The sequence below is a fragment of the Tenrec ecaudatus genome, unplaced genomic scaffold (genome assembly GCF_050624435.1).
Source record: "Tenrec ecaudatus isolate mTenEca1 unplaced genomic scaffold, mTenEca1.hap1 Scaffold_115, whole genome shotgun sequence".
Classification (NCBI taxonomy): domain Eukaryota; kingdom Metazoa; phylum Chordata; class Mammalia; order Afrosoricida; family Tenrecidae; genus Tenrec; species Tenrec ecaudatus.
Window position 1 is genome coordinate 203844 of NW_027457705.1, and position 25416 is coordinate 229259.

The window sequence follows — 25416 nt, forward strand, 5'->3', positions numbered from 1 at the left end:
GTTGTGGTGACAAATGGCCTGAGAGGGATTTGACATAGGGAGAAAGCCCACCCACATCAACTGTCACCAGAAGCAGACACTAAGTCCATTTCCCTCACCTCACAGAACTATGCACACCAGACACTGGTAGGGCTGCCTGGGAGGGGAACACTTAGTGCAGTGGTTCTCAACCTGTGGGTTGCGACCCCTTTGGGAGTCATATGACCCTTTCACAGGGCTCACCCAATTCATAACTGTAGCAAAATTACAGTGATGAAGTAGCAAGAAAATCATTTAATGGTTGGGGGAGGGGGGCATCACCACAACAAGAGGACCTGTATTAGGAAGGTTGAGAACCACTGCCAGAGTGTGTTTAGGACTTTGCTGCCCTCAAGGTCATCAGACATTCCTGATGGCAGAGCCACTGCTGGAAGCCCTTATGGGAAATGGCCTGAAGACAGGTCCGAACCAACTCCACCCTCACCCTCCGAGATCCTAATCATAGGAGGCATAGAAATGCTCCCTGCCACTTCGAAGACTGTAAGTCCATGGGAGCAGAAAGCCTCCTCTTTCTCCCTTGGAGTGGTGGCTGGTGAGTTCAAACTGCTCACTTTATGGCTAACATAACCCACAGACCAGCTCCCCCTGAGCTCAGTTTGGTTTGCCGAACAGCCTTAGGCTTAGGGAGCCCCTGGGCTGGGGCACCACAGCCCTTAGGCTTAGGGAGCCCCACGCCTGGGGCGCCCCAGCCCTTAGGCTTAGGGAGCCCCTGGCCTGGGGCGCCACAGCCCTTACTCTTAGGGAGCCCCAGGCCTGGGGCGCCCCAGCCCTTAAGCTTAGGGAGCCCCTGGCCTGGGGCGCCACAGCCCTTACTCTTAGGGAGCCCCAGGCGTGGGGCATCCCTGCCCTTAAGCTTAGGGAGCTCCTGGCCTGAGGTGCCCCAGGCCTTAGGCTTATGGAGCCCCAGGCGTGGGGCGTCCCTGCCCTTAGGTTTTGGGAGCCCCAGGCCCGGGCCTCCCCAGCCCTTAGGCTTTGGGAGCCCCGGGCCAGGCGCGCCCCAGCCCTAGGCTTAGGGAGCCCCAGGCCTGTGGTGCCCCAGCCCTTAGGCTTAGGGAGCCCCAGGCTGGGGTGCTCCAACCCTTAAGCTTAGGGAGCCCCAGGCCTGGGGAGCCCCAGCCCTTAGGCTTAGGGAGCCCCAGGCCTGGGACGCCCCAGCCCTTAGTTTTGGAAGCCTCAGGTCTGGGGCGCCCCAGCCCTTAGGCTTAGGGAGCCCCAGGCCTGGGACGCATCAGCCGTTAGGTTTAAGGGGCCCCAGGAATGGGGCGCCCCAGCCCTTAGGCTTAGGGAGCCCCAGGCCTGGGGCAAACAAGCCCTTAGGCTTTGGGAGCCCGAGGCCTGGGGCGCCCCAGCCTTAAGGCTTTGGAAGCCCCAGGCCTGGGGCGCCCCAGCCCTTAGGCTTAGGGAGCCACAGGCCTGGGGCGCCCCAGCCCTTAGGCTTAGGGAGCCCCTGGCCTCTGTCGCCACAGCCCTTAGGCTTAGGGAGCCCCAGGCCTGGGGCGCCCCTGCCCTTAGGTTTTGGGAGCCCCAGCCCGGGGCTCACCAGCCCTTAGGCTTAGGGAGCCCCAGGCTGGGGTGCTCCAACCCTTAAGTTTAGGGAGCCCCAGGTCTGTGGAGCCCCAGCCCTTAGGCTTAGGGAGCCGCCGGCCTGGGACGACCCAGCACTTAGTCTTGGAAGCCTCAGGTCTGGGGCGCCCCAGCCCTTAGTCTTAGGGAGACCCAGGACTGGGACGCATCAGCCATAGGCTTAGGGGGCCCCAGGCCTGGGGTGCCCCAGGCCTTAAGCTTAGGGTGCCCCAGCATGGGTCGCCCCAGCCCTTAGGTTTGGGAGACCCAGGCCTGGGGCGCCCCAGCCCTTAGGCTTTGGTAGCACCATGCCTGGGGCGCCCCAGGCTTTAGGCATTGGGAGCCCCATGCCTGGGGTGCCCAACCCCTTAGGCTAAGGGAGCCACAGGCCTGGGGCGCCCCAGCCCTTAGGCTTTGGGAGCCCCAGGCCTGGGGCGCCCCAGCCCTTAGGCTTTGGGAGCCCCAGGCCTGGGGCGCGCCAGCCCTTAGGCTTAGGGAGCCCCAGGCCTGGGGCGCCCCAGCCCTTAGGCTTAAGGAGCCCCTGGCCTCGGGTGCCACAGCCCTTAGGCTTAGGGAGCCCCAGGCCTGGGGCACCCCAGCCTTTAAGCTAAGGGAGCACCTGGCCTGGGATGCCCCAGCCCTTAGGCTTGGATGCCTCAGGTCTGGGGCGCCCCTGCCCTTAAGTTTTGGGAGCCCCAGACCGGAGCTCACCAGCCCTTAGGCTTTGGGAGCCCCAGGCCTGGGGCGCTCAAGCCCTAGGCTTAGGGAGCCCCAGGCCTTTGGCAGACCATCCCTTAGGCTTAGGGAGGCCCAGGCTGGGGTGCTCCAACCCTTAAGCTTAGGGAGCCGCAGGCCCGGGGAGTCCCAGCCCTTAGGCTTAGGGAGCCGCAGGCCTGGGACGCCTCAGCACTTAGTCTTGGATGCCTCAGCTCTGGGGCGCCCCAGCCCTTAGGCTTATGGAGACCCAGGCCTGGGACACATCAGCCATAGGCTTAGGGGGCCCCAGGTGGGGCGTCCCCGCCCTTAAGCTTAGGGCACCGCAGGCCTGGGGCGCCCCAGCCCTTAGGTTTGGGAGACCCAGGCCTGGGGCGCCACAGCCCTCAGGCTTTGGTAGCCCCATGCCTGGGGCGCCCCAGGGTTTAGGCTTTGGGAGCCCCATGCATGGGGTGCCCAACCCCTTAGGCTTAGGGAGCCACAGGCCTGGGGCGCCCCAGCCCTTAGGCTTTGGGAGCCCCAGGCCTGGGGCGCCCCAGCCCTTAGGCTTAGGGAGCCCCAGGCCTGGTGCGCCCCATCCCTTAGGCTTTAGGAGCCCCTGGCCTCGGGCGCCACAGCCCTTAGGCTTAGGGAGCCCCAGGCCTGGGGCACCCCAGCCCTTAAGCTAAGGGAGCACCTGGCCTGGGATGCCCCAGCCCTTAGGCCTAGGGAGCCCCAGGCCTGGGGCGCCCCTGCCCTTAGGTTTTGGGAGCCCCAGCCGGAGGCTCACCAGCCCTTAGGCTTTGGGAGCCCCAGGACTGGGGCGCTCCAGCCCTAGGCTTAGGGAGCCCCAGGCCTGTGGCAGACCATCCCTTAGGCTTAGGGAGCCCCAGGCTGGGGTGCTCCAACCCTTAAGCTTATGGAGCCTCAGGCCTGGGGAGGCCCAGCCCTTAGGCTTAGGGAGCCGCAGACCTGGGACGCCCCAGCACATAGTCTTGGATGCCTCAGGTCTGGGGCGCCCCAGCCCTTAGGCTTATGGACACCCAGGCCTGGGACACCCCAGCCCTTAGGCTTTGGCAGCCCCAGGCCTGGGGCGCCCCAGCCCTTAGTTTGGGAGTCCCAGGCCTGGGGCGCCACAGCACTTAGGCTTTGGGAGCCCCATGCCTAGGGTGCCCCAGCCCTTAGGCTTAGGGAGCACCAGGCATGGGGCACCCCAGCCCTTAGGCTTTGGGAGCCCAAAGCCTGGGGCGCCCCATCCCTTAGCCTTAGGGAGCCCCATGCCTGGCGCGCCCCAGCCCTTAGGCTTTGGGAACCCCAGGTGGGTCTCCCCAGCCCATAGGCTTAGGGAGCCCCAGGCCTGGGGCGCCCATGCCCTTAGGCTTTGTGAGTCCCAGGCCAGGGGCACCCCCGCCCATAGGCTTAGAGAGCCCCACGCCTGGGGCGCCCCAGCCCTTAAGCTTAGGGAGCCCCAGGCCTGGGGCGCCACAGCCCTTAGGCTTAGGGAGCCCCAGACCTGTGGTGCCCCAGCCCTTCGGCTTTGGCAGCCCCAGGCCTGGGGCGCCCCAGCCTTAGTCTTTGGGAGTCCCGGCCTGGGGTGCCCCAGCCCTTAGGCTTAGGGAGCCCCAGGCCTGGGGCACCACAGCCCTTAGGCTTAGGGAGCCCCAGGCCTGGGGCTCACCAGCCCTTCGGCTTTGGCAGCCCCAGGCCTGGTGCGCCACAGCACTTAGGCTTCGGGAGCCCCGGCCTGGGGTGCCCCAGCCCTTAGGCTTAGGGAGCCCCAGGCCTGGGGCGCCCCAGCCCTTAGGCTTTGGGAGCCCCGGACTGGGACGCCCCAGCCCTTAGGCTTAGGGAGCCCCAGGCCTGGGGCGCCCCAGCACTTAGGCTTAGGGAGCCCCAGGCCTTGGGCGCCCCAGCCCTTAGAGTTAGGGAGCCCCAGACCTAGGGCGCCCCAGCCCTTAGGCTTAGGGAGCCTCATGCCTGGGGCTCCCCAACCCTTAGGATTAACGAACCCCAGGCCTGGGACGCCCCAGCCCTTAGGCTTAGGGAGCACCTGGCCTGGGGCGCCCCATAACTTAGGCTTAGGGAGCCCCAGGCCTGGTGCGCCACAGCACTTAGGCTTAGGGAGCTCCACGCATGGGGCCTCCCAGCCCTTAGGCTTTCGGAGCCCAAGGCCTGGGGCGCCCTAGCCCTTAGGCTTAGGGAGCCCCAGGCCTGGGGCGCTCCAGCACTTAGGCTTAGGGAGCCCCAGGCCTTGGGCGCCCCAGCCCTTAGAGTTAGGGAGCCCCAGACCTAGGGCGCCCCAGCCAATAGGCTTAGGGAGCCTCATGCCTGGGGCTCCCCAACCCTTAGGATTAATGAACCCCAGGCCTGGGACGCCCCAGCCCTTAGGCTTAGGGAGCCTCATGCCTGGGGCTCCCCAACCCTTAGGATTAACGAACCCCAGGCCTGGGACGCCCCAGCCCTTAGGCTTAGGGAGCACCTGGCCTGGGGCGCCCCATAACTTAGCCTTAGGGAGCCCCAGGCCTGGTGCGCCACAGCACTTAGGCTTAGGGAGCTCCACGCATGGGGCCTCCCAGCCCTTAGGCTTTCGGAGCCCAAGGCCTGGGGCGCCCTAGCCCTTAGGCTTCGGGAGCCCCAGGTCTGGGGCGCCCCTGCACTTAGGCTTAGGGAGCCCCAGGGCATGGGGAGACCCAACCTATAGGCTTTGGAAGCCCCAGGCCTGGGGCGCCCCAGCCCTTAGGCTTTGAGAGCCCCAGGCCTGGGACGCCCCAGCCCTTAGGCTCAGGGAGCCCCAGGTGGGGCGCCAAAGCCTTTAGGCTTAGGTAGCCCTAGGCCTTTTGCGCCCCAACCCTTAAGCTTAGGGAGCCACAGGGCTGGGGCGCCCCAGTCCTTAGGATTTGGGAGCCCCAGGCCTGGGGCGGACCAGCCCTTAGGCTTTGGAAGCCCCAGTCCAGGTCGCCCCAGCTCTTAGGCTTAAGGAGCCCCAGGAATTGGGCGCCCAAGCCCTTAGGCTTTGGGAGCCCCAGGCCTGGGGTGCCCCAGGCCTTAGGCTTTGGGAGCCGCCGGCCTGGGGCGCAACAGCCATTATGCTTTGGGACCCGAGGCCTGGGGAGTCCCAACCCTTAGGCTTTGGGAGCCCCAGGCCTGGGGCGCTCCAGCACTTAGGCTTAGGGAGCCCCAGGCCTTGGGCGCCCCAGCCCTTAGAGTTAGGGAGCCCCAGACCTAGGGCGCCCCAGCCAATAGGCTTAGGGAGCCTCATGCCTGGGGCTCCCCAACCCTTAGGATTAATGAACCCCAGGCCTGGGACGCCCCAGCCCTTAGGCTTAGGGAGCCTCATGCCTGGGGCTCCCCAACCCTTAGGATTAACGAACCCCAGGCCTGGGACGCCCCAGCCCTTAGGCTTAGGGAGCACCTGGCCTGGGGCGCCCCATAACTTAGCCTTAGGGAGCCCCAGGCCTGGTGCGCCACAGCACTTAGGCTTAGGGAGCTCCACGCATGGGGCCTCCCAGCCCTTAGGCTTTCGGAGCCCAAGGCCTGGGGCGCCCTAGCCCTTAGGCTTCGGGAGCCCCAGGTCTGGGGCGCCCCTGCACTTAGGCTTAGGGAGCCCCAGGGCATGGGGAGACCCAACCTATAGGCTTTGGAAGCCCCAGGCCTGGGGCGCCCCAGCCCTTAGGCTTTGAGAGCCCCAGGCCTGGGACGCCCCAGCCCTTAGGCTCAGGGAGCCCCAGGTGGGGCGCCAAAGCCTTTAGGCTTAGGTAGCCCTAGGCCTTTTGCGCCCCAACCCTTAAGCTTAGGGAGCCACAGGGCTGGGGCGCCCCAGTCCTTAGGATTTGGGAGCCCCAGGCCTGGGGCGGACCAGCCCTTAGGCTTTGGAAGCCCCAGTCCAGGTCGCCCCAGCTCTTAGGCTTAAGGAGCCCCAGGAATTGGGCGCCCAAGCCCTTAGGCTTTGGGAGCCCCAGGCCTGGGGTGCCCCAGGCCTTAGGCTTTGGGAGCCGCCGGCCTGGGGCGCAACAGCCATTATGCTTTGGGACCCGAGGCCTGGGGAGTCCCAACCCTTAGGCTTTGGGAGCCCCAGGCCTGTGGCGCCCCAGCCCTTTGTCTTTGGGAGTCCCAGGCCTGGGGTGCCCCAGCACTTAGGCTTAGGGAGCCCCAGGCCTTGGTTTCCCCAGCCCTTAGGCTTTGGGAGCCCCAGGACTGGGGCGCCCCAAGCATTAGGCCTTGGGAGCCCCAGGCCTGGGGCGCTGCAGCCCTTAGGCTAAGGAGCCCCAGACCTGAGGCGCCCCAGCATTTAGGTTTAGGGAGCCCCAGGCCTGGGGCGCCCCAGCCCTTAGGATTAGGGAGCCCTAGGCTTGGGGCGCCCCAAACCTTAGGTTTAGGAAGCCCCAGGCCCGGGGAGCCCCAGCCCTTAGGCATAGGGAGCCCACGCCTGGAGCGCCCCAGCCCTTAGTCATAGGAAGCCCCAGGCCCGGGGCTCCCCAGCCATTATGCTTTGGGAGCCCCAGGCCTGGGGCGCCCCAGCCCTTAGGCTTAGGGAGCCCCAGGCCTTGGGCGCCCCAGCACTTATGCTTAGGGAGCACCTGGCCTGGGGCGCCCCAGAACTTAGGCTTAGGGAGCCCCAGGCCTTGGGCGCCCCAGCCTTTAGAGTTAGGGAGCCCCAGGCCTTGGGCGCCCAGCCCTTAGGCTTGGGGTGCCTCATGCCTGGGAGGCCCCAGCCCTTAGGATTAAGGAACCCCAGGCCTGGGATGCCCCAGCCCTTAGGCTTAGGGAGCCTCAAGCCTGGTGCGACCCAGCCCTAAGGTTTAGGTAGAAACTGGCCAGGGGCGCCCCTGCCCTTAGGCTTTGGAAGCCGCAGGCCTGGGGCACTCCAGCCATTAGGCTTAGGGAGCCCCAGGGCCTGGGGCGACCCACTCCATAGGCTTAGGGAGCCCCAGGCCTGGTGCTCCCCAGCCCTTAGGATTTGGGAGCCCCAGGCCTGTGGCGCCCCATCCCTTAGGCTTTGGGAACCCCAGGCAGGGGTGCGCCAGCCCTTAGGCTTAGGGAGCCCCAGGCCTGGGGCGCCCCAGCACTTAGGCTTATGGATCCCCAGGGTTGGGGTGCCCCAGCCATTAGGATTAGGGACCCCCAGGCCTGGGGCGCCCCTGCCCTTAGGCTTAGGTAGCCCCAGGCCTGGGGCGCCCCAGCCCTTAGTATTTGGGACCCCAGTCCTGGGGCGCCCCAGCCCTTAGGCTTAGGGAGCCCCAGGCCTGTGGCGCCCCAAACCCTTAGGCTTTGGGAGCCCCAGGCCTGGGGTGCCCCAGTCCTTAGGAAAAGGGAGCCCCAGGCCTGGGGCGCCCCAGCCCTTAGAATTAGGAAACCCCAGGTTGGGGAGCCCCAGGCCTTAGGCTTAGGGAGCCCCACGCCTGGGGCGCACCAGCCCTTAGGCATAGGACGCCCCAGGCCCGGGGATCCCCACCCTTAGGCTTTTTGGAGGCCCAGGCCTGGGGCGACCCAGCCCTTAGGCTTAGGGAGCACCAGGTAGGCTTTGGGAGCCGCAGGCCTGGGATGCCCCAGCCTTTAGGCTTTCGGAGCCCCAGGCCTGTGGCGCCCCATCCCTTAGGCTTTGGGAACCCCAGGCAGGGGTGCGCCAGCCCTTAGGCTTAGGGAGCCCCAGGCGTGGGGCGCCCCACCCTTTGGCTTAGGGAGCCCCAGTCCTGGGGCGCCCCAGCCCTTAGGCTTTGGGAGCCCCAGGCCTGGGGCGCCCCAGCCCTCAGGCTTTGGTAGCCCCATGCCTGGGGCGCCCCAGGGTTTAGGCTTTGGGAGCCCCATGCATGGGGTGCCCAACCCCTTAGGCTTAGGGAGCCACAGGCCTGGGGCGCCCCAGCCCTTAGGCTTTGGGAGCCCCAGGCCTGGGGCGCCCCAGCCCTTAGGCTTAGGGAGCCCCAGGCCTGGTGCGCCCCATCCCTTAGGCTTTAGGAGCCCCTGGCTTCGGGCGCCACAGCCCTTAGCCTTAGGGAGCCCCAGGCCTGGGGCACCCCAGCCCTTAAGCTAAGGGAGCACCTGGCCTGGGATGCCCCAGCCCTTAGGCTTATGGAGCCCCAGGCCTGGGGCGCCCCTGCCCTTAGGTTTTGGGAGCCCCAGCCCGAGGCTCACCAGCCCTTAGGCTTTGGGAGCCCCAGGACTGGGGCGCTCCAGCCCTAGGCTTAGGGAGCCCCAGGCCTGTGGCAGACCATCCCTTAGGCTTAGGGAGCCCCAGGCTGGGGTGCTCCAACCCTTAAGCTTATGGAGCCGCAGGCCTGGGGAGGCCCAGCCCTTAGGCTTAGGGAGCCGCAGGCCTGGGACGCCCCAGCACATAGTCTTGGATGCCTCAGGTCTGGGGCGCCCCAGCCCTTAGGCTTATGGAGACCCAGGCCTGGGACACCCCAGCCCTTAGGCTTTGGCAGCCCCAGGCCTGGGGCGCCCCAGCCCTTAGTTTGGGAGTCCCAGGCCTGGGGCGCCACAGCACTTAGGCTTTGGGAGCCCCATGCCTAGGGTGCCCCAGCCCTTAGGCTTAGGGAGCACCAGGCATGGGGCACCCCAGCCCTTAGGCTTTGGGAGCCCAAAGCCTGGGGCGCCCCATCCCTTAGCCTTAGGGAGCCGCATGCCTGGCGCGCCCCAGCCCTTAGGCTTTGGGAACCCCAGGTGGGTCTCCCCAGCGCATAGGCTTAGGGAGCCCCAGGCCTGGGGCGCCCATGCCCTTAGGCTTTGGGAGTCCCAGGCCTGGGGCACCCCCGCCCATAGGCTTAGAGAGCCCCACGCCTGGGGCGCCCCAGCCCTTAAGCTTAGGGAGCCCCAGGCCTGGGGCGCCACAGCCCTTAGGCTTAGGGAGCCCCAGACCTGTGGTGCCCCAGCCCTTCGGCTTTTGCAGCCCCAGGCCTGGGGCGCCCCAGCCTTAGTCTTTGGGAGTCCCGGCCTGGGGTGCCCCAGCCCTTAGGCTTAGGGAGCCCCAGGCCTGGGGCACCACAGCCCTTAGGCTTAGGGAGCCCCAGGCCTGGGGCTCACCAGCACTTAGGCTTAGGGAGCACCTGGCCTGGGACGCCCAAGCCCTTAGGGTTAGGGAGCCCCAGGCCTGGGGTGCCCCTGCCCTTTGGTTTTGGGAGCCCCATGCCTGGGGCACCCCAGCCCTTAGGCTTTGGGAGCCCCAGGCCTGTGGGGCCCCAGCCCTCAGGCTTAGGGAGCCCCAGTCCTGGGACACCGCAGCCCTTAGTCTTTGGAAGCCTCAAGTCTGTTGCGCCCCAGACCTTAGGCTTAGGTTGACCCAGGCCTGGGACTCATCAGCCCTTAGGCTTAGGGGGCCCCAAGAATGGGTCGCCCGGGCCCTTAGGCTTATGGAGCCCCAGGCCTGGGGCGCCCCAGCCCTTAGGCTTTGGGAGCCCCAGGCCTGGGGCGCCCCAGCACTTATGCTTTGGGAGCCCCTGGACTGGGGTGCCCCAGCCCTTCGGCTTAGGGAGTCCCAGGCTTGGGGCGCCCCAGCCCTTAGGCTTTGGGAGCCCAGGACCTGGGCGCCCCAGCACTTAGGCTTTGGGAGCCCAAGGCCTGGGGAGCCCCAGCTCTTAGGATTTGGGACCCCAGTCCTGGGGCGCCCCAGCCCTTAGGCTTAGGGAGCCCCAAGAGTGTGGCGCCCCAAAGCCTTAGGCTTTGGGAGCCCCAAGCCTGGGGTGCCCCAGTCCTTAGGAAAAGGGAGCCACAGGCCTAGGGTGCCCCAGCACTTAGGCTTAGGGAGCACCTCGCCTGGGGCGCCCCAGAACTTAGGCTTAGGGAGCCCAAGGCCTGGGGCTCACCTGCACTTAGGTTTATGGAGCCCCAGGGCCTGGGGCGACCCACCCCATAGGCTAGGGGAGCCCCAGATCTGGGGCGCCCCAGCCCTTAGGCTTTGGGAGCCCCAGGCCTGGGACGCCCCAGCCCTTAGGCTAAGGGTGCCTCATGCCTGGGGGGCCCCACCCCTTAGGCTTAAGGAACCCCAGGCCTGGGGCGCCCCAGTCCTTAGGCTTAGGTAGCCCCAGGCCTGGGGCGCCCCAGCACTTAGGCTTAGGGAGCCCCAGGTGGGGCGCCAAAGCCTTTAGGCTTAGGGAGCCCCAAGCCTTGGGCGCCCCAGCCCTTAAGCTTAGGGAGTCCGAGGCCTGGGTTGCCCCAGCCTTTAGGCTTTGGGAGCCCCAGGACTGGGGCGCCCCAGTCATTAGGCCTTGGGAGCCCCAGACCTGAGGCGCCCCAGCCTTTAGGTTATGGAGCCCCAGGACTGGGGCGCCCCAGCATTTAGGTTTAGGGAGCCCAAGGCCTGGGGCGCCCCAGCCCTTAGGATTAGGGAGCCCCAGGCTTGGGGTGCCCCAGCCCTTAGGCTTAGGAAGCCCCAGTTTGGGGAGCCCCAGCCCTTAGGCTTAGGGAGCCCCAGGCCAGAGGCGCCCCAGCACATAGGCTTTGGGAGCCCAAGGCCTGGGGCGCCCAAACCCTTAGGCTTAGGGAGTCCCAGGCTTGGGGCCCCCCAGCCCTTAGGCTTTGGGCGCCCCAGGCCTGGGGCGCCCCAGCCCTTAGGCTTAGGGAGCCCCACGCCTGGGGCCCCCCAACCTTAGGCTTTGCGAGCCCAAGGCCTGGGGCGCCACAGACCTTAGGCTTAGGGAGCCCCAGGCCTGGGGCGCCCCAGAACTTAGGCTTAGGGAGCCCCAGGCCTTGGGCGCCCCAGCCCTTAGAGTTAGGGAGCCCCAGACCTAGGGCGCCCCAGCCCTTAGGCTTAGGGAGCCTCATGCCTGGGGCTCCCCAACCCTTAGGATTAACGAACCCCAGGCCTGGGACGCCCCAGTCCTTAGGCTTAGGGTGCCTCATGCCTGGGGGGCGCAACCCCTTAGGCTTAAGGAACCCCAGGCCTGGGGCGCCCCAGCGCTTAGGCTTAGGGTGAACCTGGCCAGGGGCGCCCCAGCACGTAGGCTTTGGGAGCCCCAGGCCTGGGGCTCACCAGCACTTAGGCTAAGGAGCCCCAGAACTGGGGCGCCCCAGCATTTAGGTTTAGGGAGCCCCAGGCATGGGGCGCCCCAGCCCTTAGGATTAGGGAGCCCTAGGCTTGGGGCGCCCCAAACCTTAGGCTTAGGAAGCCCCAGGCCCGGGGAGCCCCAGCCATTATGATTTGGGAGCCCCAGGCCTGGGGCGCCCCAGCCCTTAGGCTTAGGGAGCCCCAGGCCTTGGGCGCCCCAGCACTTATGCTTAGGGAGCACCTGGCCTGGGGCGCCCCAGAACTTAGGCTTAGGGAGCCCCAGGCCTTGGGCGCCCCAGCCTTTAGAGTTAGGGAGCCCCAGGCCTTGGGCGGCCAGCCCTTAGGCTTAGGGTGCCTCATGCCTGGGACGCCCCAGCCCTTAGGATTAAGGAACCCCAGGCCTGGGACGCCCCAGCCCTTAGGCTTAGGGAGCCTCAAGCCTGGTGCGACCTAGCCCTAAGGTTTAGGGAGAAACTGGCCAGGGGCACCCCAGCCCTTAGGCTTTGGAAGCCGCAGGCCTGGGGCACTCCAGCCATTAGGCTTAGGGAGCCCCAGGGCCTGGGGCGACCCACTCCATAGGCTTAGGGAGCCCCAGGCCTGGTGCTCCCCAGCCCTTAGGATTTGGGAGCCCCAGGCCTGGGATGACCCAGCCCTTAGGCTTTTGGAGCCCCAAGCCTGTGGCGCCCCATCCCTTTGGTTATGGGAACCACAGGCAGGGGTGCGCCAGCCCTTAGGCTTAGGGAGCCCCAGGCCTGGGGCGCCCCAGCACTTAGGCTTATGGATCCCCAGGGTTGGGGTGCCCCAGCCATTAGGATTAGGGACCCCCAGGCCTGGGGCGCCAATGCCCTTAGGCTTAGGTAGCCCCAGGCCTGGGGCGCCCCAGCCCTTAGTATTTGGGACCCCAGTCCTGGGGCGCCCCAGCCCTTAGGCTTAGGGAGCCCCAGGCCTGTGGCGCCCCAAACCCTTAGGCTTTGGGAGCCCCAGGCCTGGGGTGCCCCAGGCCTTAGGCTTTGGGAGCCGCCGGCCTGGGGCGCAACAGCCATTATGCTTTGGGACCCGAGGCCTGGGGAGTCCCAACCCTTAGGCTTTGGGAGCCCCAGGCCTGTGGCGCCCCAGCCCTTTGTCTTTGGGAGTCCCAGGCCTGGGGCGCCCCAGCACTTAGGCTTAGGGAGCCCCAGGCCTTGGTTTCCCCAGCCCTTAGGCTTTGGGAGCCCCAGGACTGGGGCGCCCCAAGCATTAGGCCTTGGGAGCCCCAGGCCTGGGGCGCCGCAGCCCTTAGGCTAAGGAGCCCCAGACCTGAGGCGCCCCAGCATTTAGGTTTAGGGAGCCCCAGGCCTGGGGCGCCCCAGCCCTTAGGATTAGGGAGCCCTAGGCTTGGGGCGCCCCAAACCTTAGGCTTAGGAAGTCCCAGGCCCGGGGAGCTCCAGCCCTTAGGCATAGGGAGCCCACGCCTGGAGCGCCCCAGCCCTTAGTCATAGGAAGCCCCAGGCCCGGGGCTCCCCAGCCATTATGCTTTGGGAGCCCCAGGCCTGGGGCGCCCCAGCCCTTAGGCTTAGGGAGCCCCAGGCCTTGGGCGCCCCAGCACTTATGCTTAGGGAGCACCTGGCCTGAGGCACCCCAGCACTTAGGATTAGGGAGCCCCAGGCCTTGGGCGGCCCAGCCCTTAGAGTTAGGAAGCCCCAGACCTAGGGCGCCCAGCCCTTAGGCTTAGGGAGCCTCATGCCTGGGGCGCCCCTGACCTTAGGCTTACGGAACCCCAGGCCTGGGGTGCCCTAGCCATTAGGATTAGGGACACCCAGGACTGGGACGCCCCTGCGCTTAGGCTTAGGTAGCCCCAGGCCTGGGACGCCCCAGCCCTTAGGTTTAGGGAGCCCCAGCCCTTAGGCTGTGGGAGCCCCAGGCCTGGGGCGCTCCAGGACTTAGGCTTAGGGAGCCCTAGGCCTGGAGAACCCCAGCCCTTAGGCTTAGGGAGCACCTGGCCTGGGGCGCCCCATAACTTAAGCTTAGGGAGCCCAAGGCCTGGTGCGCCACAGCACTTAGGCTTCGGGAGCCCCAGGCCTGGGGCGACCCAACCCATAGGCTTAGGGAGCCCCAGGCCTGGGGCGCCCCAGCCCTTAGGCTTTGGGTACCCCGGACTGGGACGCCCCAGCCCTTAGGCTTAGGGAGCCCCAGGCCTGGGGCGCCCCAGCACTGAGGCTTAGGGAGCCCCAGGCCTTGGGCGCCCCAGCCCTTAGAGTTAGGGAGCCCCAGACCTAGGGCGCCCCAGCCCTTAGGCTTAGGGAGCCTCATGCCTGGGGCTCCCCAACCCTTAGGATTAACGAACCCCAGGCCTGGGACGCCCCAGCCCTTAGGCTTAGGGAGCACCTGGCCTGGGGCGCCCCATAACTTAGGCTTAGGGAGCCCCAGGCCTGGTGCGCCACAGCACTTAGGCTTAGGGAGCTCCACGCATGGGGCCTCCCAGCCCTTAGGCTTTCGGAGCCCAAGGCCTGGGGCGCCCTAGCCCTTAGGCTTCGGGAGCCCCAGGTCTGGGGCGCCCCTGCACTTAGGCTTAGGGAGCCCCAGGGCATGTGGAGACCCAACCTATAGGCTTAGGAAGCCCCAGGCCTGGGGCGCCCCAGCCCTTAGGCTTTGAGAGCCCCAGGCCTGGGACGCCCCAGCCCTTAGGCTCAGGGAGCCCCAGGTGGGGCGCCAAAGCCTTTAGGCTTAGGTAGCCCTAGGCCTTTTGCGCCCCAACCCTTAAGCTTAGGGAGCCACAGGGCTGGGGCGCCCCAGTCCTTAGGATTTGGGAGCCCCAGGCCTGGGGCGGACCAGCCCTTAGGCTTTGGAAGCCCCAGTCCAGGGCGCCCCAGCTCTTAGGCTTAAGGAGCCCCAGGAATTGGGCGCCCAAGCCCTTAGGCTTTGGGAGCCCCAGGCCTGGGGTGCCCCAGGCCTTAGGCTTTGGGAGCCGCCGGCCTGGGGCGCAACAGCCATTATGCTTTGGGACCCGAGGCCTGGGGAGTCCCAACCCTTAGGCTTTGGGAGCCCCAGGCCTGTGGCGCCCCAGCCCTTTGTCTTTGGGAGTCCCAGGCCTGGGGCGCCCCAGCACTTAGGCTTAGGGAGCCCCAGGCCTTGGTTTCCCCAGCCCTTAGGCTTTGGGAGCCCCAGGACTGGGGCGCCCCAAGCATTAGGCCTTGGGAGCCCCAGGCCTGGGGCGCCGCAGCCCTTAGGCTAAGGAGCCCCAGACCTGAGGCGCCCCAGCATTTAGGTTTAGGGAGCCCCAGGCCTGGGGCGCCCCAGCCCTTAGGATTAGGGAGCCCTAGGCTTGGGGCGCCCCAAACCTTAGGCTTAGGAAGTCCCAGGCCCGGGGAGCTCCAGCCCTTAGGCATAGGGAGCCCACGCCTGGAGCGCCCCAGCCCTTAGTCATAGGAAGCCCCAGGCCCGGGGCTCCCCAGCCATTATGCTTTGGGAGCCCCAGGCCTGGGGCGCCCCAGCCCTTAGGCTTAGGGAGCCCCAGGCCTTGGGCGCCCCAGCACTTATGCTTAGGGAGCACCTGGCCTGGGGCGCCCCAGAACTTATGCTTAGGGAGCCCCAGGCCTTGGGCGCCCCAGCCTTTAGAGTTAGGGAGCCCCAGGCCTTGGGCGCCCAGCCCTTAGGCTTGGGGTGCCTCATGCCTGGGACGCCCCAGCCCTTAGGATTAAGGAACCCCAGGCCTGGGATGCCCCAGCCCTTAGGCTTAGGGAGCCTCAAGCCTGGTGCGACCCAGCCCTAAGGTTTAGGTAGAAACTGGCCAGGGGCGCCCCAGCCCTTAGGCTTTGGAAGCCGCAGGCCTGGGGCACTCCAGCCATTAGGCTTAGGGAGCCCCAGGGCCTGGGGCGACCCACTCCATAGGCTTAGGGAGCCCCAGGCCTGGTGCTCCCCAGCCCTTAGGATTTGGGAGCCCCAGGCCTGGGATGCCCCAGCCCTTAGGCTTTTGGAGCCCCAGGCCTGTGGCGCCCCATCCCTTAGGCTTTGGGAACCCCAGGCAGGGGTGCGCCAGCCCTTAGGCTTAGGGAGCCCCAGGCCTGGGGCGCCCCAGCACTTAGGCTTATGGATCCCCAGGGTTGGGGTGCCCCAGCCATTAGGATTAGGGACCCCCAGGCCTGGGGCGCCCCTGCCCTTAGGCTTAGGTAGCCCCAGGCCTGGGGCGCCCCAGCCCTTAGTATTTGGGACCCCAGTCCTGGGGCGCCCCAGCCCTTAGGCTTAGGGAGCCCCAGGCCTGTGGCGCCCCAAACCCTTAGGCTTTGGGAGCCCCAGGCCTGGGGTGCCCCAGTCCTTAGGAAAAGGGAGCCCCAGGCCTGGGGCGCCCCAGCCCTTAGAATTAGGAAACCCCAGGTTGGGGAGCCCCAGGCCTTAAGCTTAGGGAGCCCCACGCCTGGGGCGCACCAGCCCTTAGGCATAGGACGCCCCAGGCCCGGGGATCCCCACCCTTAGGCCCTGGGAGGCCCAGGCCGGGGGCGACCCAGCCCTTAGGCTTAGGGAGCACCAGGTAGGCTTTGGGAGCCCCAGGCCTGGGATGCCCCAGCCTTTAGGCTTTGGGAGCCCCAGGCCTGTGGCGCACCATCCCTTAGGCTTTGGGAACCCCAGGCAGGGGTGCGCCAGCCCTTAGGCTTAGGGAGCTCCAGGCGTGGGGCGCCCCACCCTTAGGCTTAGGGAGCCCCAGTCCTGGGGCGCCCCAGCCCTTAGGCTTTGGGAGCCCCAGGCCTGGGGCGCCCCAGCCCTCAGGCTTTGGTAGCCCCATGCCTGGGGCGCCCCAGGGTTTAGGCTTTGGGAGCCCCATGCATGGGGTGCCCAACCCCTTAGGCTTAGGGAGCCACAGGCCTGGGGCGCCCCAGCCCTTAGGCTTTGGGAGCCCCAGGCCTGGGGCGCCCCAGCCCTTAGGCTTAGGGAGCCCCAGTCCTGGTGCGCCCCATCCCTTAGGCTTTAGGAGCCCCTGGCCTCGGGCGCCACAGCCCTTAGGCTTAGGGAGCCCCAGGCCTGGGGCACCCCAGCCCTTAAGCTAAGGGAGCACCTGGCCTGGGATGCCCCAGCCCTTAGGCTTATGGAGCCCCAGGCCTGGGGCGCCCCTGCCCTTAGGTTTTGGGAGCCCCAGCCCGAGGCTCACCAGCCCTCAGGCTTTGGAAGCCCCAGGACTGGGGCGCTCCAGCCCTAGGCTTAGGGAGCCCCAGGCCTGTGGCAGACCATCCCTTAGGCTTAGGGAGCCCCAGGCTGGGGTGCTCCAACCCTTAAGCTTATGGAGCCGCAGGCCTGGGGAGGCCCAGCCCTTAGGCTTAGGGAGCCGCAGGCCTGGGACGCCCCAGCACATAGTCTTGGATGCCTCAGGTCTGGGGCGCCCCAGCCCTTAGGCTTATGGAGACCCAGGCCTGGGACACCCCATCCCTTAGGCTTTGGCAGCCCCAGGCCTGGGGCGCCCCAGCCCTTAGTTTGGGAGTCCCAGGCCTGGGGCGCCACAGCACTTAGGCTTTGGGAGCCCCATGCCTAGGGTGCCCCAGCCCTTAGGCTTAGGGAGCACCAGGCATGGGGCACCCCAGCCCTTAGGCTTTGGGAGCCCAAAGCCTGGGGCGCCCCATCCCTTAGCCTTAGGGAGCCCCATGCCTGGCGCGCCCCAGCCCTTAGGCTTTGGGAACCCCAGGTGGGTCTCCCCAGCCCATAGGCTTAGGGAGCCCCAGGCCTGGGGCGCCCATGCCCTTAGGCTTTGTGAGTCCCAGGCCTGGGGCACCCCCGCCCATAGGCTTAGAGAGCCCCACGCCTGGGGCGCCCCAGCCCTTAAGCTTAGGGAGCCCCAGGCCTGGGGCTCCACAGCCCTTAGGCTTAGGGAGCCCCAGACCTGTGGTGCCCCAGCCCTTCGGCTTTTGCAGCCCCAGGCCTGGGGCGCCCCAGCCTTAGTCTTTGGGAGTCCCGTCCTGGGGTGCCCCAGCCCTTAGGCTTAGGGAGCCCCAGGCCTGGGGCACCACAGCCCTTAGGCTTAGGGAGCCCCAGGCCTGGGGCTCACCAGCACTTAGGCTTAGGGAGCACCTGGCCTGGGACGCCCAAGCCCTTAGGGTTAGGGAGCCCCAGGCCTGGGGTGCCCCTGCCCTTTGGTTTTGGGAGCCCCATGCCTGGGGCACCCCAGCCCTTAGGCTTTGGGAGCCCCAGGCCTGTGGGGCCCCAGCCCTCAGGCTTAGGGAGCCCCAGTCCTGGGACACCGCAGCCCTTAGTCTTTGGAAGCCTCAAGTGTGTTGCGCCCCAGACCTTAGGCTTAGGTTGACCCAGGCCTGGGACTCATCAGCCCTTAGGCTTAGGGGGCCCCAAGAATGGGTCGCCCGGGCCCTTAGGCTTATGGAGCCCCAGGCCTGGGGCTCACCAGCACTTAGGCTTAGGGAGCACCTGGCCTGGGACGCCCAAGCCCTTAGGGTTAGGGAGCCCCAGGCCTGGGGTGCCCCTGCCCTTTGGTTTTGGGAGCCCCATGCCTGGGGCACCCCAGCCCTTAGGCTTTGGGAGCCCCAGGCCTGTGGGGCCCCAGCCCTCAGGCTTAGGGAGCCCCAGTCCTGGGACACCGCAGCCCTTAGTCTTTGGAAGCCTCAAGTGTGTTGCGCCCCAGACCTTAGGCTTAGGTTGACCCAGGCCTGGGACTCATCAGCCCTTAGGCTTAGGGGGCCCCAAGAATGGGTCGCCCGGGCCCTTAGGCTTATGGAGCCCCAGGCCTGGGGCGCCCCAGCCCTTAGGCTTTGGGAGCCCCAGGCCTGGGGCGCCCCAGCACTTATGCTTTGGGAGCCCCTGGACTGGGGTGCCCCAGCCCTTCGGCTTAGGGAGTCCCAGGCTTGGGGCGCCCCAGCCCTTAGGCTTTGGGAGCCCCAGGCCTGGGACGCCCCAGCCCTTAGGCTTTGGGAGCCCCAGGCCTGGGGCGACCCAGCCCTTAGGCTTAGGGCGCCCCAGGCCTGAGGCACCCCAGCACTTAGGATTAGGGAGCTCAGGCCTTGGGCGCCCCAGTCCTTAGAGTTAGGAAGCCCCAGACCTAGGGCGCCCAGCCCTTAGGCTTAGGGAGCCTCATGCCTGGGGCGCCCCTGACCTTAGGCTAAGGGAACCCCAGGCCTGGGGTGCCCCAGCCATTAGGATTAGGGACACCCAGGACTGGGACGCCCCTGCGCTTAGGCTTAGGTAGCCCCAGGCCTGGGACGACCCAGCCCTTAGGTTTAGGGAGCCCCAGGCCTGGGGCGCCCCAGCCCTTAGGCTGTGGGAGCCCCAGGCCTGGGGCGCCCCAGCCCTTAGGCTTTGGGAGCCGCAGGCCTGGGGCGCTCCAGCCATTAGGCTTAGGGAGCCCCAGGCCTTGGGCGCCCCAGCCCTTAGAGTTAGGAAGCCCCAGACCTAGGGCGCCCAGCCCTTAGGCTTAGGGAGCCTCATGCCTGGGGCGCCCCTGACCTTAGGCTTACGGAACCCCAGGCCTGGGGTGCCCTAGCCATTAGGATTAGGGACACCCAGGACTGGGACGCCCCTGCGCTTAGGCTTAGGTAGCCCCAGGCCTGGGACGCCCCAGCCCTTAGGTTTAGGGAGCCCCAGCCCTTAGGCTGTGGGAGCCCCAGGCCTGGGGCGCCCCAGCCCTTAGGCTTTGGGAGCCGCAGGCCTGGGGCGCTCCAGCCATTAGGCTTAGGGAGCCCCTGGCCTGGGGCGCTCCAGGACTTAGGCTTAGGGAGCCCTAGGCCTGGAGAACCCCAGCCCTTAGGCTTAGGGAGCACCTGGCCTGGGGCGCCCCATAACTTAAGCTTAGGGAGCCCAAGGCCTGGTGCGCCACAGCACTTAGGCTTCGGGAGCCCCAGGCCTTCGGCGACCCAACCCATAGGCTTAGGGAGCCCCAGGCCTGGGGCGCCCCAGCCCTTAGGCTTTGGGAACCCCGGACTGGGACGCCCCAGCCCTTAGGCTTAGGGAGCCCCAGGCCTGGGGCGCCCCAGCACTGAGGCTTAGGGAGCCCCAGGCCTTGGGCGCCCCAGCCCTTAGAGTTAGGGAGCCCCAGACCTAGGGCGCCCCAGCCCTTAGGCTTAGGGAGCCTCATGCCTGGGGCTCCCCAACCCTTAGGATTAACGAACCCCAGGCCTGGGACGCCCCAGCCCTTAGGCTTAGGGAGCACCTGGCCTGGGGCGCCCCATAACTTAGGCTTAGGGAGCCCCAGGCCTGGTGCGCCACAGCACTTAGGCTTAGGGAGCTCCACGCATGGGGCCTCCCAGCCCTTAGGCTTTCGGAGCCCAAGGCCTGGGGCGCCCTAGCCCTTAGGCTTCGGGAGCCCCAGGTCTGGGGCGCCCCTGCACTTAGGCTTAGGGAGCCCCAGGGCATGTGGAGACCCAACCTATAGGCTTAGGAAGCCCCAGGCCTGGGGCGCCCCAGCCCTTAGGCTTTGAGAGCCCCAGGCCTGGGACGCCCCAGCCCTTAGGCTCAGGGAGCCCCAGGTGGGGCGCCAAAGCCTTTAGGCTTAGGTAGCCCTAGGCCTTTTGCGCCCCAACCCTTAAGCTTAGGGAGCCACAGGGCTGGGGCGCCCCAGTCCTTAGGATTTGGGAGCCCCAGGCCTGGGGCGGACCAGCCCTTAGGCTTTGGAAGCCCCAGTCCAGGGCGCCCCAGCTCTTAGGCTTAAGGAGCCCCAGGAATTGGGCGCCCAAGCCCTTAGGCTTTGGGAGCCCCAGGCCTGGGGTGCCCCAGGCCTTAGGCTTTGGGAGCCGCCGGCCTGGGGCGCAACAGCCATTATGCTTTGGGACCCGAGGCCTGGGGAGTCCCAACCCTTAGGCTTTGGGAGCCCCAGGCCTGTGGCGCCCCAGCCCTTTGTCTTTGGGAGTCCCAGGCCTGGGGCGCCCCAGCACTTAGGCTTAGGGAGCCCCAGGCCTTGGTTTCCCCAGCCCTTAGGCTTTGGGAGCCCCAGGACTGGGGCGCCCCAAGCATTAGGCCTTGGGAGCCCCAGGCCTGGGGCGCCGCAGCCCTTAGGCTAAGGAGCCCCAGACCTGAGGCGCCCCAGCATTTAGGTTTAGGAGCCCCAGGCCTGGGGCGCCCCAGCCCTTAGGATTAGGGAGCCCTAGGCTTGGGGCGCCCCAAACCTTAGGCTTAGGAAGTCCCAGGCCCGGGGAGCTCCAGCCCTTAGGCATAGGGAGCCCACGCCTGGAGCGCCCCAGCCCTTAGTCATAGGAAGCCCCAGGCCCGGGGCTCCCCAGCCATTATGCTTTGGGAGCCCCAGGCCTGGGGCGCCCCAGCCCTTAGGCTTAGGGAGCCCCAGGCCTTGGGCGCCCCAGCACTTATGCTTAGGGAGCACCTGGCCTGGGGCGCCCCAGAACTTATGCTTAGGGAGCCCCAGGCCTTGGGCGCCCCAGCCTTTAGAGTTAGGGAGCCCCAGGCCTTGGGCGCCCAGCCCTTAGGCTTGGGGTGCCTCATGCCTGGGACGCCCCAGCCCTTAGGATTAAGGAACCCCAGGCCTGGGATGCCCCAGCCCTTAGGCTTAGGGAGCCTCAAGCCTGGTGCGACCCAGCCCTAAGGTTTAGGTAGAAACTGGCCAGGGGCGCCCCAGCCCTTAGGCTTTGGAAGCCGCAGGCCTGGGGCACTCCAGCCATTAGGCTTAGGGAGCCCCAGGGCCTGGGGCGACCCACTCCATAGGCTTAGGGAGCCCCAGGCCTGGTGCTCCCCAGCCCTTAGGATTTGGGAGCCCCAGGCCTGGGATGCCCCAGCCCTTAGGCTTTTGGAGCCCCAGGCCTGTGGCGCCCCATCCCTTAGGCTTTGGGAACCCCAGGCAGGGGTGCGCCAGCCCTTAGGCTTAGGGAGCCCCAGGCCTGGGGCGCCCCAGCACTTAGGCTTATGGATCCCCAGGGTTGGGGTGCCCCAGCCATTAGGATTAGGGACCCCCAGGCCTGGGGCGCCCCTGCCCTTAGGCTTAGGTAGCCCCAGGCCTGGGGCGCCCCAGCCCTTAGTATTTGGGACCCCAGTCCTGGGGCGCCCCAGCCCTTAGGCTTAGGGAGCCCCAGGCCTGTGGCGCCCCAAACCCTTAGGCTTTGGGAGCCCCAGGCCTGGGGTGCCCCAGTCCTTAGGAAAAGGGAGCCCCAGGCCTGGGGCGCCCCAGCCCTTAGAATTAGGAAACCCCAGGTTGGGGAGCCCCAGGCCTTAAGCTTAGGGAGCCCCACGCCTGGGGCGCACCAGCCCTTAGGCATAGGACGCCCCAGGCCCGGGGATCCCCACCCTTAGGCCCTGGGAGGCCCAGGCCGGGGGCGACCCAGCCCTTAGGCTTAGGGAGCACCAGGTAGGTTTTGGGAGCCCCAGGCCTGGGATGCCCCAGCCTTTAGGCTTTGGGAGCCCCAGGCCTGTGGCGCACCATCCCTTAGGCTTTGGGAACCCCAGGCAGGGGTGCGCCAGCCCTTAGGCTTAGGGAGCTCCAGGCGTGGGGCGCCCCACCCTTAGGCTTAGGGAGCCCCAGTCCTGGGGCGCCCCAGCCCTTAGGCTTTGGGAGCCCCAGGCCTGGGGCGCCCCAGCCCTCAGGCTTTGGTAGCCCCATGCCTGGGGCGCCCCAGGGTTTAGGCTTTGGGAGCCCCATGCATGGGGTGCCCAACCCCTTAGGCTTAGGGAGCCACAGGCCTGGGGCGCCCCAGCCCTTAGGCTTTGGGAGCCCCAGGCCTGGGGCGCCCCAGCCCTTAGGCTTAGGGAGCCCCAGTCCTGGTGCGCCCCATCCCTTAGGCTTTAGGAGCCCCTGGCCTCGGGCGCCACAGCCCTTAGGCTTAGGGAGCCCCAGGCCTGGGGCACCCCAGCCCTTAAGCTAAGGGAGCACCTGGCCTGGGATGCCCCAGCCCTTAGGCTTATGGAGCCCCAGGCCTGGGGCGCCCCTGCCCTTAGGTTTTGGGAGCCCCAGCCCGAGGCTCACCAGCCCTCAGGCTTTGGAAGCCCCAGGACTGGGGCGCTCCAGCCCTAGGCTTAGGGAGCCCCAGGCCTGTGGCAGACCATCCCTTAGGCTTAGGGAGCCCCAGGCTGGGGTGCTCCAACCCTTAAGCTTATGGAGCCGCAGGCCTGGGGAGGCCCAGCCCTTAGGCTTAGGGAGCCGCAGGCCTGGGACGCCCCAGCACATAGTCTTGGATGCCTCAGGTCTGGGGCGCCCCAGCCCTTAGGCTTATGGAGACCCAGGCCTGGGACACCCCATCCCTTAGGCTTTGGCAGCCCCAGGCCTGGGGCGCCCCAGCCCTTAGTTTGGGAGTCCCAGGCCTGGGGCGCCACAGCACTTAGGCTTTGGGAGCCCCATGCCTAGGGTGCCCCAGCCCTTAGGCTTAGGGAGCACCAGGCATGGGGCACCCCAGCCCTTAGGCTTTGGGAGCCCAAAGCCTGGGGCGCCCCATCCCTTAGCCTTAGGGAGCCCCATGCCTGGCGCGCCCCAGCCCTTAGGCTTTGGGAACCCCAGGTGGGTCTCCCCAGCCCATAGGCTTAGGGAGCCCCAGGCCTGGGGCGCCCATGCCCTTAGGCTTTGTGAGTCCCAGGCCTGGGGCACCCCCGCCCATAGGCTTAGAGAGCCCCACGCCTGGGGCGCCCCAGCCCTTAAGCTTAGGGAGCCCCAGGCCTGGGGCTCCACAGCCCTTAGGCTTAGGGAGCCCCAGACCTGTGGTGCCCCAGCCCTTCGGCTTTTGCAGCCCCAGGCCTGGGGCGCCCCAGCCTTAGTCTTTGGGAGTCCCGTCCTGGGGTGCCCCAGCCCTTAGGCTTAGGGAGCCCCAGGCCTGGGGCACCACAGCCCTTAGGCTTAGGGAGCCCCAGGCCTGGGGCTCACCAGCACTTAGGCTTAGGGAGCACCTGGCCTGGGACGCCCAAGCCCTTAGGGTTAGGGAGCCCCAGGCCTGGGGTGCCCCTGCCCTTTGGTTTTGGGAGCCCCATGCCTGGGGCACCCCAGCCCTTAGGCTTTGGGAGCCCCAGGCCTGTGGGGCCCCAGCCCTCAGGCTTAGGGAGCCCCAGTCCTGGGACACCGCAGCCCTTAGTCTTTGGAAGCCTCAAGTGTGTTGCGCCCCAGACCTTAGGCTTAGGTTGACCCAGGCCTGGGACTCATCAGCCCTTAGGCTTAGGGGGCCCCAAGAATGGGTCGCCCGGGCCCTTAGGCTTATGGAGCCCCAGGCCTGGGGCGCCCCAGCCCTTAGGCTTTGGGAGCCCCAGGCCTGGGGCGCCCCAGCACTTATGCTTTGGGAGCCCCTGGACTGGGGTGCCCCAGCCCTTCGGCTTAGGGAGTCCCAGGCTTGGGGCGCCCCAGCCCTTAGGCTTTGGGAGCCCCAGGCCTGGGACGCCCCAGCCCTTAGGCTTTGGGAGCCCCAGGCCTGGGGCGACCCAGCCCTTAGGCTTAGGGCGCCCCAGGCCTGAGGCACCCCAGCACTTAGGATTAGGGAGCTCAGGCCTTGGGCGCCCCAGTCCTTAGAGTTAGGAAGCCCCAGACCTAGGGCGCCCAGCCCTTAGGCTTAGGGAGCCTCATGCCTGGGGCGCCCCTGACCTTAGGCTAAGGGAACCCCAGGCCTGGGGTGCCCCAGCCATTAGGATTAGGGACACCCAGGACTGGGACGCCCCTGCGCTTAGGCTTAGGTAGCCCCAGGCCTGGGACGACCCAGCCCTTAGGTTTAGGGAGCCCCAGGCCTGGGGCGCCCCAGCCCTTAGGCTGTGGGAGCCCCAGGCCTGGGGCGCCCCAGCCCTTAGGCTTTGGGAGCCGCAGGCCTGGGGCGCTCCAGCCATTAGGCTTAGGGAGCCCCTGGCCTGGGGCGCTCCAGGACTTAGGCTTAGGGAGACCTAGGCCTGGAGAACCCCAGCCCTTAGGCTTAGGGAGCACCTGGCCTGGGGCGCCCCATAACTTAGGCTTAGGGAGCCCAAGGCCTGGTGCGCCACAGCACTTAGGCTTCGGGAGCCCCAGGCCTGGGGCGACCCAACCCATAGGCTTAGGGAGCCCCAGGCCTGGGGCGCCCCAGCCCTTAGGCTTTGGGAGCCCCGGACTGGGACGCCCCAGCCCTTAGGCTTAGGGAGCCCCAGGCCTGGGGCGCCCCAGCACTTAGGCTTAGGGAGCCCCAGGCCTTGGGCGCCCCAGCCCTTAGAGTTAGGGAGCCCCAGACCTAGGGCGCCCCAGCCCTTAGGCTTAGGGAGCCTCATGCCTGGGGCTCCCCAACCCTTAGGATTAACGAACCCCAGGCCTGGGACGCCCCAGCCCTTAGGCTTAGGGAGCACCTGGCCTGGGGCGCCCCATACTTAGGCTTAGGGAGCCCCAGGCCTGGTGCGCCACAGCACTTAGGCTTAGGGAGCTCCACGCATGGGGCCTCCCAGCCCTTAGGCTTTCGGAGCCCAAGGCCTGGGGCGCCCTAGCCCTTAGGCTTAGGGAGCCCCAGGCCTGGGGCGCCCCAGCCCTTAGGCTTAGGGAGCCCCAGGCCTTGGGCGCCCCAGCCCTTAGAGTTAGGGAGCCCCAGACCTAGGGCGCCCCAGCCAATAGGCTTAGGGAGCCTCATGCCTGGGGCTCCCCAACCCTTAGGATTAACGAACCCCAGGCCTGGGACGCCCCAGCCCTTAGGCTTAGGGAGCCTCATGCCTGGGGCTCCCCAACCCATAGGATTAACGAACCCCAGGCCTGGGACGCCCCAGCCCTTAGGCTTAGGGAGCACCTGGCCTGGGGCGACCCATAACTTAGCCTTAGGGAGCCCCAGGCCTGGTGCGCCACAGCACTTAGGCTTAGGGAGCTCCACGCATGGGGCCTCCCAGCCCTTAGGCTTTCGGAGCCCAAGGCCTGGGGCGCCCTAGCCCTTAGGCTTCGGGAGCCCCAGGTCTGGGGCGCCCCTGCACTTAGGCTTAGGGAGCCCCAGGGCATGGGGAGACCCAACCTATAGGCTTAGGAAGCCCCAGGCCTGGGGCGCCCCAGCCCTTAGGCTTTGAGAGCCCCAGGCCTGGGACGCCCCAGCCCTTAGGCTCAGGGAGCCCCAGGTGGGGCGCCAAAGCCTTTAGGCTTAGGTAGCCCTAGGCCTTTTGCACCCCAACCCTTAAGCTTAGGGAGCCACAGGGCTGGGGCGCCCTAGTCCTTAGGATTTGGGAGCCCCAGGCCTGGGGCGGACCAGCCCTTAGGCTTTGGAAGCCCCAGTCCAGGGCGCCCCAGCTCTTAGGCTTAAGGAGCCCCAGGAATTGGGCGCCCAAGCCCTTAGGCT